This window comes from Urocampus carinirostris, chromosome 18 (assembly GCF_059441175.1).
Source record: "Urocampus carinirostris isolate Australia breed hairy pipefish chromosome 18, RoL_Ucar_1.0, whole genome shotgun sequence".
Lineage (NCBI taxonomy): Eukaryota > Metazoa > Chordata > Actinopteri > Syngnathiformes > Syngnathidae > Urocampus > Urocampus carinirostris.
The window spans coordinates 6,300,823-6,321,188 of NC_142366.1; the positions used below are offsets into that span (position 1 = coordinate 6,300,823).

A 20,366-nucleotide genomic window follows, 5' to 3' on the forward strand; every position below is an offset into this window, starting at 1 on the left:
TTTTGTGTTGTAGTCCCAGTAATGGACCAAATTGCTTTTGCTTTTTCCTCAAGGGTTGACGAAAACTTTAGATGACGCTGATGATACAGAAAGAGAACAGTTAACTTCCACTGCTGTTCAATTTGGATATATACATTAAGGACTTGATTTGTGGGTGCAAAAGATGAAATATATTGAATATACTGAATTAAGTTCGGTCAAACCTCCAATTTTTTTCATTTTATGTTTTACATGAAATAATTTGAGCCAAAACAGACTAATTTCTTTCGAAAGACATCATGAATGTTTTCAGACGTCACCAATATGTTTTTTATTCAGAGCGCATGCACTGCTTCAAAGAGCAACTCGCTGTTTTCCTGGGTGCCGCCACGAAGGAAAAAGATACGTTTTTCCGTATTTAAAGCCACAGTGTTTAAAATGTCATAGTGTTTAAAAAGTTGTGGTCTGAAATTTTCAAAATGTAAGTAGCTTTTTACTTGATTTTTCTTTAAATTTTCCAAGTTTTGTAAAAAAAATTAAATCAAAAGTGTCCAATATTTTTTTAAAAAAAGCTACTACAGTGTATAAAACATTTTTAAAGAGTAAGTATCCTTGTGAATACAAAAATAGTCAAATAGTTAAGATTAGCATTTTTAGCAGCCAAACTGAGATAAAACTGCTCGGACAATCAAGAGAATTGATGCAGGGAAATGTTGCTTCGTGTTATGACAAAAACGCTTTTACGATCAATTTTTCCAGCGATCTATTTTTTTTGTTTATTTTTGCACATGATAGTAAAGCGCCTATCACTTGTTGATTGCGTCGTCGTTTTCAGGTAGCCTAATCCTTATGCTAATCTGTCTTCACGTATGCAAGTGACGTCACAGATTAACGCTCACACAAGCACACAGGAGGAATGCATGTACATGCAGCCCCTCCCTCCAGTCAAAAGGTACCTTTTGTTTGCTCTACAAACACAGAACACACCTTGTTACCATGGAAACCTCAGTGAGGCACCAGCATGCCCCCACACTAGAAGCTGAGAATCATTATACAGCAGGACTAGTGAAAGAAGAAAAAGTTGTGCTCCAAACCAGTAAGTTGGGGCTGGGTGAGCAGTTATAATGACAACTAATTGATTTTGAATAAAAGATTGAATCAGAGTAAAAAAGATTGACAGGTGATGAGAACAAAACCAAAAGTTCACCATTTGAGTTGCGTTTCTATCGGTAAAAATCAGTAAACTAAGACGACATGGCAAATCGTGATTTAAAAAATATATAAAAATTAAGATCTAGATCAGAGGTCTCCAACCTTTTCCAGCTGAGCTCTACTTTTTGTTACTAATTAGCACAATGTGCACCTAGTTTGATTTGCACTTCTAAAATATCAACTCATCATGTGATCACTATGTTGCTACTTAGTTATTACCAGGTTAATTATTTCATTTCAGTTAATTATTGGAAGTAGGGTTAAATAGACTCAGTCAAACGCTAAAACTAAACATTTACAAAAAAATCACAATGACCCAGCACTGGTGAGCTTTTTTCAGAACAGGTCTGCGGGCACCTACGCGGGCAACTGGAGAAAATTGCAGTTAAATAGAACATTTCTGACCATCATCCTTTCATATTTGCTAAAAAAAAGAAAAATAGACTTTTAAGAAATGTTTCTACTTCCTGGAAAGTGTTAAATCTAAATGTTGCAATCTTTTGATCCAAATTTGCTCGATCTAACATTGAGTAATAATGCAGAGACATTAGCATTGGCCACGAGCAGTTGTGCCCACAATGTTGCATGTACAATAATAGTTAAGGTCTTTCAAACTGGCGTTAGCTGCTAAATTATTTAGCATTTACTATTTAAGTAGTTACTTTAGGAAATGTATCTTTTCTGGACATGATTTATTTACAATGTTTTAATTTTATAAAATCCTTATTTGCATGGTTTAATATTGAGCAGTAATGCAGAGATATTAGCATTAATAGCTAGAAGTTGTGTCCACAATGCTAGCATTACCATTTATAGTTGTGGCTGATTTATTTTGCATTAACTCTAAAAGTGATGCTAGCGGATAGAGAAAAACTAGTTGTCAGGGTTGCAATCTGCTAATGTGGCCCTGGACTTCTGGAACAAGAGAGTAAACTGACAATCTTTCAGCTTTTTTATATCATGATTTTGTTAAAGCCTTTTACGGTCTAATCTGTTTTCATCGTTCACCCTTGTTGCAAAGTAGAATGCACAATGATGTCCATCACCACGCACTCGTCTCATAATGACAAGCACACTTGCTGACATCGCCTCTTTCAAGCAAGTCATGTCACAAAGTCCGTGGAGATCTGTACATTCCCTTCCCCCTCCATAAACTTCTCAGCAAAATAACACCCCATTAGGGCTCTGCATAATTTCAATTTTAAAGAAAAGTACATTTTCTGTGCTAGTTTTGTTTTTGAGTAGAACTTAAACATAGTGACATGTAAACTTACCTCGAGATGACAATATTACAGACTAAGAGAATACAAATGTAACTAAATAACAACTATAAATCTACTAATAAAAACAGAATTTCAGTTGAATAAATGGTCTTTATTGTCATTATACAAAAGTACAACCGGAGAGCTTTTCCTTACAGTGTAAGGCAGCGATCTCAAGAGCAGCTGGCTAGCTACACGCTAGCGGCAAGTAACCGCAGTATAAGGTCTTTGTAATGATTAAAATACAAGAGTCACGAATGTAGCGGTTTTCCACGGTTATGGATTTGCCGTTGGTGACTAGACTGTTCGGCAGTGATGGCTTAAGTGGTGTTAGCTGTTAGCTTTCCCTTTCGACGCAGGCTCAGTTGATTCCCGGACGCGATAATAGTCCAGGGAGCACCCTCTGGTGATCAGCATTTCTTTGCGCTCTTCTGACTTTCCTCAGAGTCCAATATAATTGATGAATTTATTTTTAATGTAAAGAACCACTAAATCTATAAGCTGTCACATTTGTTTTGGTGGCCATTTGTGCAAGGGCTGTTTGATTGACAGCTTACACAAGCCTATCACAGTTACGCACACACTGCTTGCAAACTTTGCTTCACCTTTAAGTCTGATTGGCCGGAGCTTTTAAAATCCAAACTGTGACAACTCTTGTTGGCCAAACACTCCATCACTCAAATAACAAACTGGTACTATAAATCCTTGAAAAACGCAGTGTCTTGCGGTTACACTATCAAACTACATCACATTGTGATATTGATTAGATTTTGGTTAATTGTGTAGCCCTTCTGTGCATCTTGTGGAACCAAACTTATTGATTTCTTCCAGATCATGAATACATAAATCTCCCCATTGGCATAAGTAGGACAAAGGGGGTCATAATTTTTTGCCCGTGTCGAAGTAGGCGTGGCCTCAGGTGTGTATTGCTTCAGGTGGGGCCATCAAACCCTATTCAACTTTAACAATAAAGCTCCCCCAGGAAAGTCACGCAAACGCATGCAAACTTGACGTGTTGCCCGGGGGCGCAGACACAAAGAGGCTTTTACACTTAACTGAAACCTGGTCCGCGACCACGCCCGTGCATATACACACAAATTGAGGCCAGTTTCAATCGGCTCTTTTAAGATGGAGTCATCCTTCTTGGTAACTTCTTTTGAGCATCCTTTAGCAGCAAGGCATTGTGAAAGATGTAGTTGTTTTTTTTGTGACAGTGAGGTGAGGAAAGAGAATAAGAAAGCTCAATCCACAAAGAGACCCCTGGCCACATCCTGCTTTCTCTCCAGACAGGAAGTGATGGATCCGAGCTTGTTGTTTCAGCATCTCTGCTGTGCCGATAAGCAACGTCATCACTCTGACTTGGTCAACGTTTTTGCTTGTAAATTATACTTGTGCCCCCCCCCCCCCCCCCCCCTTTTTTTTTTTTTTTTTTTTTTTTTTTCTTTTTTTTTTCTTGTGGCTTATCCAGTCTTATATAGTCTAAGACCGAAGTTCTTAACTGGTCTGACTTCAGGATCCAGCATCCGACAAACTAATGACCAGTGATATGATAAGAGCGAATATATCAGTCTCAACCTGAAGTTGCCTCCCTAAAACAAAGTTAACTACACTTTTTACACTATGTCTTTGACATGGGCTTTTCTATCACGGCCATTTTCATTTTCAGCGTTCCTGATTCACAGGCATGTCCGGACGAGTTAGCAGAGCTGCCGCTCTAATGTTACTCTTCCTGTTTCAGTGGCTCTGCCCACAGTCGCTTAGCCAATCAGAAGGTGAGGATGGGTAGTATCAGAGTAGAGAGGAGCATGAGAGAGGAAGTGCAATGCTCGGCTGCATCTGAGCCTAAATAAGCCAGTTTTAAATATATTTAGCGGGCCCGTCGAATTAATAAAAAATGCCAATATCGATATCCGTCAAATTCCCAAATATTAGTGTGATGATCGGTCCACCTGATAATTAGACAAATTCGACTGTATATATTCATGTAGTTGTTGATTAATTGTTGCACAAATGAGATGGAAACATTGTTGCTTTTTCGTGAACCTTTTGGTCAACTTTAGAATAATCCATGTCCAGTTATTTAAGTGTTGGTAAATGATTGCTCTGCAATCAATCATTCACTGAATCTCGACACGTCCACTTTACAATTGGATAATTTTTTCGATTCACTACATAACCATCGCGGTGAAGGAATGAGTGAATGATTTGCAGTGGTGCCCCACACACACTTGCAGTGGCCTGATACGGGATGGGAGTGTAGCAGGAATCGGCTACGCGATTGGCCGATGGCGCAGCCTTGTACTTTGGCCTCTCGCTGGCTACTGAATTAAAAGACGGCGATCTGGTAGGGAAAAGTAAGAGAAGACGATGAAGTTGATGTCAGACCAATGATGCGTCCTCCATCTTGTTTTCACTTTTCAGTTAACACGTGCCGTTGTTGTGTGTTAGCAAATGTATGGCCGTGCGCACACTTGCCAATTGTGCTTGCAAATTCGCAGGCGGCGTGTTTTCTGGCAGCTGTTAAATGTGAATGTGTGCCTTGTTGTGCAGCTGTGCTGCGAGTGTGTTGCTTTGAATCATAAATTGGAGAGATGTCTTTGTCTTGGAGTTTGAAGATAATGGTGATGGAGATACTAGAGGTCAATTGATTACTGCGCAGGCTGATTATCAGCATATTTGGGAATTTGGGGAATATCGGTATAAGAGTTTTTTTTTTATTTGACGGGCTGCTTATTTAGGCTCAGATACAGCCAAGCCTTTTCTCTCCATTTCTCCTGCTTTCTGTCTCAGACGCTAACCGCCTTCTGATTGGATAAGTGATTTGGGGCACTAACTCCTGTGTTCCTACATGCCTGTGAGTCAAGACTGCTGGTAATATAGAGATTTTTCATTCAGTGTTAGAAAAGCTTGATTAAGAGATACTGTAAAAAGTGTAGTTAACTTGTTTTAGGGAAGCATGATCGAATGGAGACTGATATATTAGCTTTTATCATAACATAAGTTCGTCAATCAAGCGTGTGTGTTTGTGATTGAGAGAGAATAAAAAGCACCCTAAAGTGGAAGGGTGAGTGATTAGCTGTTACCATAACATTATTTCGTCAATCTGCCTCTAAAACAAGGGTGGCCACACCTTTCAATTTGCCATTTCCAATGAAATTTTGATGCAATTTTTGTTTTAAGTCAATTTAGGTCATCTTGGTTGTATTGATATTTTCATTTATTTATTGTAAAAAAAATGTGTATTTTAGGTTTTTATGTTGCCTACCTTTATTCAAGTAGCTGCTAAGCCTAATTTTATTTCCTGCATTGTTTGTTTTTGTTTTAATCAAATGATTAATCATGTTAGTTGTGTTGAAACTAAAGTAGAAGGCTTCAGAGAGCTACTTAATTTGTATTTGAATTTATAACAAATTATATATATATATATATATATATACTGCGATTGGCTGGCAACCAGTTCAGGGTGTCCCCTGCCCACTGCCCGATGATTGCTGGGATGGGCTCCAGCACCCCCCGCGACCCTACTGAGGATAAGCGGTGCAGCTAATGCATATATATATATATATATATATATATATATATATATAATAGAGTGATTATTAGCTGATGAAGAGTTCTAATTAAATATATTTTGATATTGTTTTTGTCTTTATATTTAAAATTCATTTCTTTCTTGTAAAATGTATGAAAGAGTTTACAAATGCATAAATTAAAAGACTAAGGACATTGTATAATATTTTTAAAATATATTGGAATTTCAATGCACAAATGTATCTGCATAATAAGTACTGGAAATTTAGAAGACTTATACTATTTTTAATTTTTTTTTATTTTTTTTTTGCAAAGCTTCAAAAAAAGGTTTATGTGTACCAAGCAAGATGGCTGACAATTATGTCAGCTCCCTCAAAGTGATGCTCATGTTATGGAGAATAAATGTACATATCTCAACATACGAATTTTTTTTTAAATGCACTTTTATATTATAGTTTATCATTGCTTATTATCCAAATCTTTTTTTTTTCCCGATGATGACTTTTTTTTTTAACCACTAGGAGGCGCTAAACAATACACCCTGGCCCTGTAAGCTTTTTCAATTCACCAAATTGCAGTTCCCTTGCAATTGCATCATTGGGCAAAAATAATGGCATGGAGAAAAGGACTGACTTAAATTGGGTCACAGTTTCGACACGTATTGCATTACGTACTTTTATTTTGATTAAAGGAACTCAATTGAGAAATATTGTCAATTAAATAAATCACAAAGTTGTTTTTTTTTATTGCTAGACTGTCCTTGAATCTTCATTCATTTTTTGACTGTACAAAGAATCTTAAAAACATTTGATAAAGTATGTTCTGCTTTTTTCGTGGCAATAGATCATTTTGACCTTTTGTAAGTTCACAGTTCACGGGTCGTTGGGGAACAACTTCCTGTGGTGTGCCTTGGGCAAGTACAGCCTGGTGGCGCCCCATCCCTCTCCAGGCTTGTTTTAAGGGTTGTGGTTTGTCCCCACATGAAACGGATTGTACCGGTTTCCATGGTTACCAGTAGCAGGAAAAGCCTCCGGATTTGATTTAGATACAGCACCTTCATCATCTCGTCGCTGTTTTTTTCTGTGAAAAGCGTACTCCTTTTCTTCAGAAATGTTCTGGGCCTCGGAATTGACTGGCGGCAGACCGAGCGAGTTCATGTTGGAGCCTATCATAGCACACACATTGCACTTAAAAGCCTTCTGATACAAGTTATACTAGAGCCTTAATCAAAACCTTTTTTTTTATAACATGTCAAGAAAAATATGCTGGATTCTGTTCAAAATTTCTAAGTAGGCCTGTTTTGTTCACATTCTTATAGTAATAGTAGTATGTGCAGCCATTTGAGACTGTTTGTGATTAAGCGATACACAAATAAATATAACTTGCACATCGGCTACGCAAATAAATGACTTGTGAATGTCTTTTTTTTGGTTGAAAACAAAATCTATGGTTATGTTTTTCAACCAATGTGCTGGGGTACACTAGTGTGCCGTGTGACCTTGTCTAGTGTGCCGTAGGAATTGGCCCTATTTTATCTTTGCAAAAGCATGCCGTTTGTCACTATCTTTGCTTTCATCCTATGATCAGCTGGGTAACTAAAATTAATCCATATCAGTAGGTGGCAGAAGACCAATCTTACTCTCTCTACATACAAATGATCTGCTCTTTAAGATTGCTCTGAAAAAAATATATATATAGTTAAGTAAAGATTTTAATGTTATTTTTACTTTTAAAAAAGTTGTAATGTAGTAAAGAAAATGTGCGTTTGTGGACCGTTTGTTCTTATAACAAATAACATAATAAAAAAAGATACAACTTATACTATATTTAATCTTACTTAATAAAACTTCCAAAACGGGTTATAAAACAGTCAAATCCAAGATTACAGCAAAAATAAGGCTAATTTAATAACATGTATTACCTCCTGAGCCGCGGTGACAACAAATTGTATAAAAAAAATATCCCTCATCAATTTAAGCAACATGATTATTTAAGTTTTTAAAAACGAACTTGAATTTTATTACTTAAATTTCTTTAAACATTTGCGCTCGGTGGTGTGCCTCTCGATTTTTTTTTTGATTTTTTTTTGATGAAAATAGTGTGCCTCGGCTCCAAAAAGTTTGGGAAACACTTCTCTTGGGGATATCTTTGCGTCCTTTGTTTTGTGACAGATTAAAGGCACTTTGTCCAGTAAAGGATTTTGTGTTTCAAATATTTTTGTATCTTTAGTCAAACTATATGTATCCATTACAGTAGCTCACATGGAAAAAGTGAGAGCAGCCCTGGAATAGGTTTATTTCAAATTTGATGGAGGGGGACCTGTTAGCATCCATTTACATCTGTTGGCCAGCTTTGTGCCTGTCCACGGCACCTGTCGGCGAGTGTGAGATGGTGACAGCTGCTCTGCATGTTGACGTTCCCCAAAACCCCCACACAAAACCTCTCTGGCGTCCAACCGCCTCGCCATGAGTGCAATGACAGAAAGCCGCACGGCGTCATACAGAAAGCGACACGTCTGCCGCTCCTTCATGATGCCGGGGCCGACATCATCGCTTGGTCTTTAATGACCAACAATTTGAGATGGCCTTTATCCGTTGGCCTACTTGAAAAGTTGACTTTGTGTGCACGGTGGCTTTGTTAGGGAAAGATGCATTGTGGGTAAGTGATCTTCACTGGTTTATAGAAAGCTGCATTTGAAAAGTTTAAAGCAGGGGTCCCCAGTTTTTTTCCTGTGAGGGCCACATAACCTTTACCTTGTCTGATGAGGGGGCCGTAGTCCATTTGTGACAAAAAAAATGGGTGACGATTGTAGGAGTGCCTAAATGTAAAAATGAATTGTCTTCCAGAAAAGCCACAAGCAAATAACCCTTTCTGGATTCTTCACAGAACTAATGTCAGAAAATAGATATTTACACGATTTATGGACAAAGTAACGACCAAATAACTCTCAGTAGGTTCTTCAGAGAAAAACAGTCTAGGAAACACAACTTTCTGTTATGCCATGTCTTGAAGGAGCTGTACGTAATTTAAAAAGATTTTTTTCACTGCCTCCGTCTCCCGGTCTGTGTCCTCATTGCATCCTTATTCAGCTCGTTATGATGCATGTGCAGGCGCTGGAATAAACTAACTTTGTCTATGCTTTTCCACTCTACTTGAAGCAGTCCTTTTCCTACTTTCATCATTTCCTACTCCAGCAATAGCCCTAATCCCCACTCCTCCTACGTGTCCCGCCCTGAACAGCTTTGCTAAAAGTGAGAAAACCAGATAGGTGCAGTGGGAAATACAGCATCAAGACTCTTTAAACTCAGTTTGGCATTGTTGAACCCTACTTAATGGAGAAAATATTTCACATTCAACTTTTATAAGGACACCTCAAACAACGCACCCCACCACGTTCAGCTTATTTGTCAGTGCACTGGACCAGCATTGGAATGGATGAAAAAGCAGTCGATTTTATGTCATTATCACACTATTTTTACTCTCGGTACCAGACATGAATGGTAACTTTGTTGTGATAATGAGATAAATGCCAATGCCCTCTAATATGTCATCTATATCAATAGCAGTCCAGTGGTAAGAGTTTGGCGCTCTCACCGCTGCGAACCAAGTTCGATTTCTGTTACAACCTGAAGTCACACCCAGACTTACTGTAAATTCCGGACTATAAGCCGCTACTTTTTTCCCAAACCTTCAACCCTGCGGCTTATTCAGTGATGCGGACAATTTATGCTCGAGTACGAAAGGTAAGATTTAGGCCGGTGGAATATATGCGCAGAGGAAGACTGCAACTTAGCTTGTGCACAAATTAAATTAGCGTAGACATATCCTCATCATGCAAATTGCAAAAAGGCACATGACGTAGCTTTCAAGCTAAAAGCAAACGAGCAGTCCGATAAAGAAGGAAATGGAGCTATTGCATGTATACTTTGTGAGCGTGTTGCTAGCGTGTTTTTGAATAAGGGAGCGTAGGACGAAGGAAGATGAGGACAGTTTACCATGGTTTCTACAAGTACGGTATGTTTTTTTTAACAGACCCGTTTACTGCGTTGCGAGCGTGTTGCTAGTAGGGTTTTGCTAATCTTCACAGGCACGGTTTGGGATGAAAGTTATAATATTATAATTAAAGCTTTGAAAACCCTCTCGGTGTACCGTCTTTCTTTGTAAATATGTGTAACAGATGTATAATATGTATTTGCACCTGTATATTTTTGTAATGTATTTATTTGAGACACTTATTCTGATATGTTTTGCGAATTAAAAAGGGGCGGAGCAAACGCGGGCTAACGGGAAGTGGGGTAAAGGTGAGTGAGACCTGTTGTCGCGGCGGACAATAGTGGATATATATTTTTCCCACCCTTACCTTTGGAAATATAGACGTTTTTTCCTTGGATTAGTTTCAACGGGTACCCGGACTCTGCAGGTCTGCATCAAACCTTAAGTATCGGTACCATTTTCTAATCATTTTGCCGGCTGTGGTTTTTGGACTGCATCGGTCCGGTATTGCAGTACCTCCGGGACCGGTGTACTCGCATTGATCGCTTCTTGGCCTTTTGGCTAGGATCTTGGCTTAGCCTCTTGGCTAGGAGCAAGTGTCTCGGTCTGTTGGCCTTGAAGCGTATCATGATTTGACTGATAATGGATAATGAAAAATGGATAATAAACTTATTAAAAATACCCCCGCCGCTTCCCCCCAGTTACAATCGCGGGACTCATGCCGGGTTTGGGCTAATTTTGTGATTGTGTTACATGTTTTAATGTGGGCGCATGCGGCTTATATACAGGTGCGGCTTGTGTAAGTACAAAAGCGTTTTTCCTCTTAAAATGTGGGTGCGGTTTATAATCAGGTGCGCTCTATAGTCCGGAATTTACGGTAGTTATTTTTTGAAAAAAATATCCGCATCAAAATGCTCTAATATTGTTCAGGGAGCAGGTTAAAAGGTTAAGTGCGTCCTAGTGATGCAAAAACATTCAGTAAAAAAATTCATTTAGATAGATAACAGGCAAAAATACATAAACTATCATAGAAATGTTATTTTCTTTGAATATTCATAGGTGAAGAAATGTGTATTTCTTTTACATAGCGGAATCCATACTTAGTGTTTGTCTGGCATGTTGATGCTTCGCTGTGCTCATTTGGTTTTCGTTTGCATTAGATAATACAGTGCCATCTAGTGGTCAAATATTACACATTGTTCCTTTATAGTGAGTTATACTGACAGGAAGGAATGCATTTTGTGCTAGTTTGTGCTATTAAGTGTAGGATGATCGGACATGTGGTTGCCAGCATCACCCACGGTTGTCAGCATTGCCGTGGGTGATGCCAAGACGTGCATGGGCCAATCACAGATTGGGTTGTGTTAGGCAGGGCGTCGTATCAGCCAACGGCTCCTGTGCTGCTCTTCTGGTTCAACTGGATTCTTTTTGTCAATTGTGGCGCTCTGCTCTACCCACCCATGATTCAGTCCACACTTGCAGCAAAAGATGATAATGATGAAGTGGAAAGGTTAAAAATTGCTTGTTTGATAACAAGTATTCTTGTTTTTTTTTTTTTATATCTTTTCTCCTTTACTCTCTACTAAGTTGGATGCCTGCCACACTTCTTGCGCCTCAACCCTGAAAAAAAAAATGAAATGTTAATTATTGGTCTTTCTCAATGCCGTGACTTGTATTCAAACGCTGCTCTGAACTTTGACAAATGTAATATCACCCAGAGTGACTCAGTTAAAAGGTGTCACATTTGACCTTAATCTGCTCTTTCAGTTACACATTAAGAATATTACCAGAACAGTTTTTTTTCCATCTCCATCTCCAAAATTCGCCCTATAATAATAATAATAATAATAATAATTTCCTTTGTATTGTCATTCTTTGTAACAATGTACACAGAACGAAATGTCGATACACCTGACCCGTTGTAGCGAGTCGATGCAGCCGCAGCCAACAGAGGGCACCGCCATTATATGCTGACCCAGTCTGATTCTGAGTTTATAATTTGTGTATTTACCTCTAGCCTCGATAACTGCAATGTACTACCATCAAAATCCTGTAGCTGGTACAAAATGCTGCAGCGAGGCTTTTAACTAAGACAAGAAAGTTTAAACACATTACCCAAATTTTGGCTGACCTGGACTGGCTCCCTGTCCGAATTTAAGGTGATTTTGGTATTATACAAAATTATGCATGGATTTGCCCCCTCATATCTTTCAGATTTAATATCCTCTTATTTTCCTGCTCAAAGTGTTCGCTCGGAAAACGCTGCTCTAATAGTGATCCCAATAGACAAGAAGTAATCTGCAGGTTCGAGAGCATTCTCCATTCGGGCCCCGGTGCTGTGGAATGCTCTGCACTCTGAGATTAGATCTGCAAAAGTCAGTGGAAGTGTTTGAATCTAGGCTTAAAACACAATTATATTCAATAGCTTCTAAATTATGTTGACCTCAGGAAGATGTCAACCAGACATTCTGTTTTTACCAATATTTCGTGTTGATGATGTATGTGTATTATCTGTTTATGCCCCTGCTACATCCTTGTAATCCTTGAAGGTGGGTAACTTCTTGTGTAGCTCCTTCTCAAGGTTTTTTTCATTACCTCATGCTAATGTTTTTGAATTTTTCCCTGCCCTCATGTAGGTTTTAGATCGGTGGATGGTGTAATAGTATTCTGTAGTCTGTACAACCCTCTGAGGGCTATACAAATAAACATGACTTGACCTTTTGTTTTTTCCTTGTCTTTGTTCTCTCTGTCATCATTATTCCCTATTTTTTCTTTATTTTTGTCTTTAATGCTTTTATCCTTCCTATCCTCTCTTTTTGTTTTGCCAACATTCTTCAATCCTTTTTTTGCACTTTCTTGCCAACACTTTGGATGCTCCCTTCCTTATCCCTGTGTTTAATTTATTTCCTCGGTCCTCTTTCCTCTGGTGCTTCCCGTCATTTGTGGCATGTCCGTGCTGGCCTTGTGAATCCTGAAAACATTCCTTATGTCATCCTGGTACTTCTTTCTTGTATCATCATCATGTGACCTGTGAGCATCTGAACACTCAGCAGAAGAACTGCAGGGGCCTCGTTTGGGCTTGGGGGGAGGGAGCTTTTCTACTCCTCATCAGACTTTTCCTTATTACAACTCTTGTAATTTTAAATGTCTGTTTTGCTGTTGGTGTCACATGCTGTGCAGTTTTAATAGTTGGGTAGCAAGAAGAATTCATTCTTTTTTGTTTTAGTAGCTCCGCTGCCACTTTGAATCAAGTTGAAACTTGTTACCAGCAATGGACTCTTTGCTGGCGGCAAGCTGCTTAGCTTACCGTACATACTCGAAGCATCACATTTCTTCAGCTAGCGGCTAGCCACTTACTTGAGCGTAAAGATGCTGCCTGTTTTTTTTTTTGTCCATCTTGACGTTCTGTAATTAGCCCAGCGCTAAGCTCTTAATCTAGCTCTCCTCCCCAAAGCCATCCTCTCCACTTGCCTTCATCCCTCCATCTTCCATCCCTCCATCCAGATTATCGTCTTTGGGTTGTCTCGACTGTCTCCTGTCTCCCATTTTCATGGATGCGGCTCTCATGCAGTTTTACTGTGCACAAGAAAATCATTCAAAACATCTTAGTATAAATATAGCCTGCATATAAAATAAGAATTTGCTGTTACTATTACTAATACTATTCCAAAAATTAAAATAAAATTTTAGACTGTTGTCAATACATAAAACATCATTCTTATGGAAACTGGTGTTAGGTATACTTATTAAATCAAATAAAATTTGATTTTAAAGCATTTTTCAGGTCCCCTCAAAGTGCTGTAGAAAATAAAGCATACAACAAGATAAATAAAATCCCCACTAATATAAAAATCAAGCCTAATCTACTCATTGGCTGGAACACTGATGATAAAAGTAAAATAACAGTATATAGGCGTGCTGATTTATTTATTTTTTTCATAAAGGCTCGCTGAACTCAGTTGGGCATTGTTAACACATACTTGAAAGAGAAAATATCAAATTTTTAAGTTTTTTATGGACATCTCAAACTACGCAACCCACCGTTAACTATATTTAATGTTGATGATGTCTGTATGTTGTTCTATGATGCCCTTGCATCACCCATTGCAGCCTGGTCATCCTGAAAGAGGGATTACCTAATGTGTGGCCCCTTCTCAAGGTTTCTTTATTTTCCTCATGCTGGGGTTTTTGAGTTTTTCTTTGCCCTCATGTAGGTTTTAGGGGATGGCGTAATGGGGGTCTGTGCAGCCCTTTAAGACTTTTTGTGATTAATGAGCGTCACAAATAAACATGACTCGACTTCATTCGGTTGTACTGACAAACTTGTGTGTTTTTCTTGCAGTTTGAGCAGCAGCTGCTGGCGCACATCTTTAAGAAGCAAGTGAGCATTCCTAAGCAGGTAATCCTTTTTTTTTTTTTAAATTGCGATATTTCCTTTGTAGTCTGCTGCTGAACTATTACTTGGAGATGCAATGAGAGTAAAATATCAGGATGGAAGGATGCGGCAATGGATTACTTGCTTTAAATTTGAATTTCTACTGTATTTTTTTTCTTGTATCTCCATCAGTCAGTGCTTTTCAAACTTTTTGTGGAAAAGCACTGTATTATGTCCTTTTATGGTGCGATAAATATAACAAAAGATGACAAAATGTACGCACACCGTTCCTTTTACAATAAATTGTAAGAAAAGCTGTCAGCGTCATGCGGTAGAAGTGAGACACTGTTTAAAGAGACAGGATGAGTGTGTGTGTGTGCAAAGTGAAGGAATCTGCGAGCTGATTGGCTGAAAGCTGGCAGACATTTTCCACACTGGTTGGCTTAATACCCCCATCCTTCTGGACCACCCCCTCACCCCTAATGTGGCACTGCCTAGTGGAGCTGACACACGTCTGATAATATCTCAACACTTAATCACAGCAGTTCCAAACTCCACCGCACACACTCAAATGTGAAACTTAGAAAAGAAAATGGAGGCAGAGAGGGAGGTGATGCAACGGGGAGGAGGGAAGGAGGAGTTGCAGAAGTTGAGAATGAGATGGTGCAAAAAAGATGAGCGTGCAGTTTGTGTTCTTACCAGTTTGTGTGTCAAGAGAGTGCGAGTGTGGAGGATGGTGACTTGCAGCTGAGTGTTAGGTGGAAGAAGCAAAACGATCTCCTGTGACTCCTCTTAGTGTCCACTTCCTGTTGCCAGGAGACACCAGCACTTTCATACATGTCCTCCGTTTACTCTTCTTACCACCTTTTTTAACTTAACCATCCTGGACTGGTTACCTCTAAGAGTCATTATTTTGAGTTTGTCTTTGTTGAAGATGAGCAAAATAAGTCTCTTTAGAAACTGACCACTGACGTTCATCCATTGCCAAGTGGGATAAAGAGCTTGCTGACCACTAAAAACGATCCAAAAATTAATTCACTTTTCTATCACTAAAGAGTTCATTTTAGAACATGGACATATTATATCCCTTAAAGCCCGAGTGTGTAATATTTGAACACAAGATGGCACTGTATTTACTAATACGACAGAAACCAGTGCCAAGAGCACAACATAGCAGCATGATGGTATAATAGTACATGTATTTCTGCCTAGTATTTAAATCAATGCCTTTTATACTGGGTGTACGTTTTTTGTAACACCATGAGGCACTAAATATTACACACTGTTCTCGGTGTGCATGTAATGCCCTTAGCAGCAAAATGCTGGCTGCCAGCTGACACGAGGTGAGCCTTGTGTTATGTAAAATAAATACAAATTTCTCCATCTACGATTTAAAAAAAGCGTGTTTATATGATTGGTCATTTATTTTTGCTTAGCTTACTATTCAAATCAATATTTTTTTCTTTTTTTTTTTCTTTTTTCAATTTTAGTATTTTACCCTTTAGGTGAAGCTTAATAATACACACTGTTTCCTTTAAACGTTTTCATTTCAATGAACTGCAGTACGGTGTTAGTTTTTGCAACTGCATCACAGGACAAACATATTGTCTAAGGAAATCAAATTTTGTTTCAATATTGTTTTTTTTTTAATGAAGTTTCAAGCTCTAGAAGGCACTTAATAATTCACATTGTCCCTTTAAGTCAGGAGTCTCCAATCTTTTTCAAGCTGAGAGCTACTTTTCTTTATTAAATAGTGCAAAGGGCGCCCAGTTGGATATTAATTTCTAAAATAAAAACTTAGTTATATGGCCTGCTAAATAGCTAGAAATGTAGCTTGATAGTTAGTTTGAAAGGTACCCAGGTAAGACACTTAAAAGGAGCTAGATAACTATATAAACTGAGTAAGAAAAAAATAATAAAGAAAGCAGATAGCTAACTAGAAAAGAGTCCTACATTTGGCTTGATAACTGGCAAAAAACTTAAAAAGCTAGCTAGATAGCTGTAAAGGTAAGACGATATCTATCTACAAAGCTAAAAAGGTACCAGTTAAGCTGGCTAAAAAAACTGCACATTTTTTGCTCATTAGTCAAGTCAAGTCAAGTCATTTTTATTTGTATAGCCCTAAATCACGAAGAGTCTCAAAGGGCTTCACAGATTGTTATCAAACAATGTTATATTGAACAGAGATGCTCCAAGTCCAATGGAGCTGTGCAAACAGTTGGAACCAGGCACTCTCCATGCTTCATCCCAGCCCGGGTGTTAACACTAGCGATACGAAAACAAAAATTTTAAAATTGGCTATTGACATTTAATTCTCAAAAGTCCAGGTAATTCGACCTTCAATAACAAAACATTGGGAGGGCTGCTGACATCTACACTGACATCACATATTTCACACAGCAGTCCCATCAGAAAAACAGGGATATGGTGTAAAAGGGCCCTGAAATTTGATAGAACATTTGAAAGTTTAAAATCTGATTCATCCCATTAAAACGGTGCTTGTGGTACTAGCTTGAAACCAAACACTAACTTGGGAACTGAAATTGTGCTGGGATTCTGATAAGCCATCTTGTAAAGCTTCTATGAACAAAGAGGGGGAGCTTTGACAAGGGAGAAAAAAAACAAACAAAAACAGATTCAACACAGCCCCCCAAAAAAAAAAAACAAGGACAGCAATGGCTCTAATCTCCAGTATTTCCTTACAAACCTTATAAAACCTATAAAGTGGCATTAAGTTTTTTTATTTCCTGTAAAATAAATCAATAAAAAATCCATAAATACATGAATAGATTGCCGTCACGCTTAGCTGAGTGGTTAGCACGTCCGCGGCACAGTTCTGAGGTCATGGGTTCAAATTCAGCTACTAGCTTTCCTGTGCGGAGTTTGCATGTCCTCTCTGTGGCTGTTTGGGTTCCCTCTAGGTACTCTGTTTTTCCTCCCACATTCCAAAAACACTCTTGTCAGGTCAATTGGGCAATCCAAATTGTCCCTTGTCGTGGATGATCGTATGAGTTGTCTGCCTCTGTGTGCCCTGCGACTGCCTTTCAACCAGTTTAGGGTGTCTCCTGCCCACTGCCTGAAGTCGGCTGGGATGGGCTCCAGCACCCACGCGACCCTACTGAGTATAAGTTGTGCAAAAAATGGATGGGTGGACATGAATATATTCTAATTCTATTCTCTTATTTAATTCCTTAAAATAATTATCAAATATATTTTTTCCATGAAGCCCATGAACTGGAATTTATATAATATTTGAAGTTCTAAACTACAGAGGCTGCCCTATTTATGAACGAGATACGTTTCGGACGATCGTTCGTAAGTTAAATTTGTTCGTTAAGTTGCTTCATATCTATATTTTGTATTGAATGTATGTTTAAGGTTTATATAACTGTTTAATGCTTGTATAAGTAACCTGTATTATTTTGTCCTAAACAAAAACATTTAATAAAATATGCTCTATAAAGATAGATAAAGTTAAGTTTAACTTACTTTTGGAAGATGAGCTTCAAGAGTTAGGCAACTTCCTCCTCCGTGGTCGAAAGTGGCCGAAAAAAAGCAATGCAACTTTTTTTAACCGCATCAAGCTTTCTTATTCCATGCCTCTTCTTTACACTTTCCACCAACCATATTAGATGGATGCACGAGGTATTAAACATTAAAAATGTCGAAATTCTTAGCACAGTGGAGATACAGTATCGTATGTTTACTCACAGCGCCACATGCCGGTAGCGGCGGAAAGAAGCACTACAGTACTCCCCTGTACTTGGAAAAGGTGCGCAATACAAAATCTAACTTACAGCAATGTCCAAGTATTTTTCGACATCCCGAAAAAACTGTTCGTATCTACCATTTTTTGTTACTCGAATGTTCATAAATAGGGGAGGGTATCAACTTATCATGTTATTACTATGTTGTTGATATGTTATTGCCCGGTTAATTATTTAAAATACGGGTTAAATAGACACTGTCAACCAATAGAATAATAATTGTATTAGAAAATCACAATGGCCCAGCATTGGTGAGATATTTTCATTAAATGTCCGTGGGTACATTAACTGTCCTCAGGGGGCACCACATTGGAGACCCCTGCTCTAAGTTGCATTTGTTCCTGCTAAACTTTGCTTGGGACCCCTATCAAATGAGCATCATATGTTCATGTGGTCAACCTGTTGCTGATGTGGTGCCTGACAACAGGAAGCTGAGCGTAAGCTACTCAGATTTGATGGAATACTTCAATGTGGAGCGCCGTGAGGCCCACAAGGCAGTTTTCCGGAATTCATGTGTGTTGAGGGTTGCCATGTTACCAAAGATGTGGTGCAAAAAAGGAGGAGGACAGTTAGGCAGTCATAAATAGTCAACATATGGTCACCGGATCCTCCCCTCCCCCACGTCTGATGCTAAACTCTGGCTGTTAGCTGACACCCAACATCACGCCCTGCACAGGCAACTCTTTTACATTGAGAAAAAATAAAAATAAAAATGCCGATACAGATATCCGTCAAATTCCCCAATATAGGTTCCTATAATCGGTCGACCTCTAATTTGAACTCAAATTGTGCAGCAACACGTGTAGACTGATGCATCACGTATATTCCTTGAGAATGACTAAAATTAAACAACACCTTTTTTCTATTTTAGGTCTTTTTTACGTGTTTATCCTGAAGTGCCACATCTAATCTGGTTGGAAACAATGTTTAATACGTTTTTATGAGTTACATTAAGAAAATTCTAATTTAATTATAAGATTACTGCTGCACTGATGACATGAGAAGGGTTGATAAACACTACCGTATTCTGGACTATCGGTCATACCAGCCAAAAAAAATGCATAATTAAGAACAATAAAATATATATGTGTCACACATGAGTATAAGTTTCATCCCGGCCAAAATTTGAGAACAGTTATGACTTATTGTCTGGAAAATATGGTATTAAAGACTTTAAAGAGAAAAAATATAAGACTATCAGGATCAATAGGTAAAAAATATTGTTACATGGTAGTGCTTAGAAAATTGTCCTAAGGTATAATAATAATAATGCAATGATAAAGATTAGTGCGTCGTAACTTTAGTGCAATTTAATTTAGCAGCAACAATTAAAAAAAAAAAAAAAATAAGTCACAAGGTCCCGTATTTTCCATACAATAAATCGCTCTGGATTATAAATTGCACCAGCCAAAAAATGCATAATTAAGAACGTAAAAACATATATGTATGTCGCACTAGCCAAAAATCACATAATTAAGAACATAAAAACGTATACAAGTTGCACCAGCCAAAAAATGCATAATTAAGAACATTAAAACATATGTAAGTCGCACCAGCCAAAAAAATGCAAAATTAAGAATGTAAAAAAATGAATATAAGTCGCACCCGAGCAATGTTCCCTGTAATTTTCCACGGGTCTGAGCGTTCACACAAAGTCGGTGAACAACGCTTGAAACAACAGTGAGCAACAGCAATCCCAAGTGTGGCAACTAAGTCATTATCAAACATGTCCAAAACTTGACATCACGTTACATTATGCTGAGTTTCCGGCAATGCTAAAATAAATTTCACTTTTGAATGAATTCAGTAATGTACGATTGCAAAGGTTGTGCGGCCTACAAGCGTCATTTGTTTTTACAACAATTCTTTCACAAGATTTCCATTTCTTTCTTTTTTTTCCTGGTATCTTTTGTCGCATAATACTAACATTTTTGGGGGGTTTTTTAGTCGGTTGCACGATACTCAACTGTATTTAATCACATTTTTTGTGGAAGTACAATGTTGGCAACAAGATTGACTTGGTATAATTGGAAATTATTTGAATGCAACACAAACTTTTTCTTTTTCCGTTTTTTTCTATTTTTTAAATTCCTTTAAAAAAAATCTCGTGTTTATTTCTTCCTAGCTGTTACTTTTTTCTTTTTGTTCTCTATTTACTTTTTTCTTTTGTTTCTCTTTTCTTTTTTTTCTGTTTTTTTTCCTTCTTTTTCTCTTGTTTTTTTTTTCAGCTTTTCACTACTTTTTCAT

At 38.1% G+C, this 20,366-nt stretch overlaps 1 protein-coding gene and 1 long non-coding RNA gene across 4 annotated transcripts in view; one reads left to right on the forward strand and one right to left on the reverse strand.

Moving 5' to 3' along the window:
- Nucleotides 1-20,366, forward strand: part of rreb1a (ras responsive element binding protein 1a) — a 52,374-nt gene that overhangs the window by 7,232 nt on the left and 24,776 nt on the right. Inside the window, exons 1-2 of one of the 2 annotated variants that reach the window (XM_088322429.1) lie at nucleotides 8,609-8,642; nucleotides 14,320-14,376. The gene's annotated coding sequence lies outside the window, so the exon portion shown is untranslated. Of the gene's footprint in view, nucleotides 1-8,608; nucleotides 8,643-14,319; nucleotides 14,377-20,366 lie in introns of those variants that run through there. The other variant, XM_088322428.1, reaches the window with a different exon arrangement.
- On the reverse strand, nucleotides 6,628-8,438 carry LOC148348230 (uncharacterized). 2 transcript variants are annotated; one of them, XR_015847659.1, is made up of 2 exons: nucleotides 8,304-8,438; nucleotides 6,628-7,149 (listed from the first exon to the last, which is right to left on the reverse strand). It is a non-coding gene; the product is annotated as an uncharacterized LOC148348230 (long non-coding RNA). The 2 variants fall into 2 exon arrangements; XR_015847658.1 differs by having other exon boundaries at nucleotides 8,246-8,438.